Here is a 1,646-nt window from a genome sequence, read left to right as displayed (position 1 = left end):
GAGCTATAAGTAAACATGCCGGCCTGAGAAAGCTGGTGCAGTGTCACCTCCCCCAGAGTGCTTGGAAAGGGGAAAGCTTGAAGCAGCGGCCCAGGAGAACTCTAAGTAAACAAAGCCTGAGGGGCTAGGTGAGTGTTAAGCTCACTCCTGAGATCTGCATAAAAAAAGCCCCCAGCAACAGCAGGCTGACAGCAGTGGGCAGGTGAGCCACAGCTGCAGACAGCCATTCACAGAACTGTCTCCAGACTCTTTTTTCTCTCTTCCTTCCTTTGATGAGACAACAACTGAACTACACCTGCATGCTGAAAAACTTACTGAAACTGTATTGCATTTGAACTTGGGACACTTTGTGAGGTTTATTTTTGTTTTGTGTTCTTTGGTTTGGTTTGGTTTTTTTCCCTCTTTGATAAGACAAGGACAGAACTACTGAGACACCATCTCCAGGATTGGAGGCTGAGGGACAAACACCAAAATTATTAAGACTGAAATTTATTGCATTTGAACTTGGAGATTTTTCTTTTTTCTTTTTTTTAATTATTATTTTTTATTTTATTTATTTATTTTTCAATCCTCTCTCTGTCTCTCTAATGCCTGTTCAGCTTACTCTGTTGATTAGTACACTATCTCTCATTGTTTATATCTTTGAAACTTTTTTGTTTGTTTCTTTGTTTTGTTTTTCTCTACTTCTTTAGTTTTTCCCTTTTTCTTTAACTTCTTTGCTTTCCATCTCCCCTCACCCTTCCATTCTAAATATCACCAGTGTTATTATTACAAACTAGAAAATACTTTTTTTATTGTTTTATTATCCATATGTGCATACAAGGCTTGGGTCATTTCTCCCTCCTACCCCCATCCCCTCCCTTACCACCCACTCCACCCCTCCCTCTCCCACATACCCCCTCAATACCCGGCAGAAACTATTTTGCCCTTATCTCTAATTTTGTTGAAGAGAGAGTGTAAGCAATAATAGGAAGAAACAAGTGTTTTTGCTGGTTGAGATAAGGATAGCCAAACAGGGAGTTGACTCACATTAATTTCCTGTGCATGTGTGCTACCTTCTAGGTTAATTCTTTTTGATCTAACCTTTTCTCTAGTTCCTGGTCCCCTTTTCCTATTGGCCTCCATTGCTTTTAAGGTATCTGCTTTAGTTTCTCTGTGTTAAGGGCAACAAATGCTAGCTAATTTTTTAGGTGTCTTACCTATCCTCACCCCTCCCTTGTGTGCTCTCGCTTTTATCATGTGCTCAAAGTCCAATCCCCTTGTTGTGTTTGCCCTTGATCTAATGTCCACATATGAGGGAGAACATATGATATTTGGTCTTTTGGGCCAGGCTAACCTCACTCAACATAATGTTCTCCACTTCCATCCATTTACCAGCGAATGATAACATTTTGTTCTTCTTCATGGCTGCATAAAATTCCATTGTGTATAGATACCACATTTTCTTAATCCATTCGTCAGTGGTGGGCCATCCTGGCTGTTTCCATAACTTGGCTATTGTGAATAGTGCCGCAATAAACATGGGTGTGCTGGTGCCTCTGGAGTAACCTGTGTCACAGTCTTTTGGGTATATCCCCAAGAGTGGTATTGCTGGATCAAATGGTAGATCAATGTTCAGCTTTTTAAGTAGCCTCCAAATTTTTTTC

The sequence above is a fragment of the Castor canadensis genome, chromosome 3 (assembly GCF_047511655.1).
Source record: "Castor canadensis chromosome 3, mCasCan1.hap1v2, whole genome shotgun sequence".
Taxonomy (NCBI): Eukaryota; Metazoa; Chordata; class Mammalia; order Rodentia; family Castoridae; genus Castor; species Castor canadensis.
This window is presented reverse-complemented; position numbering follows the sequence as displayed.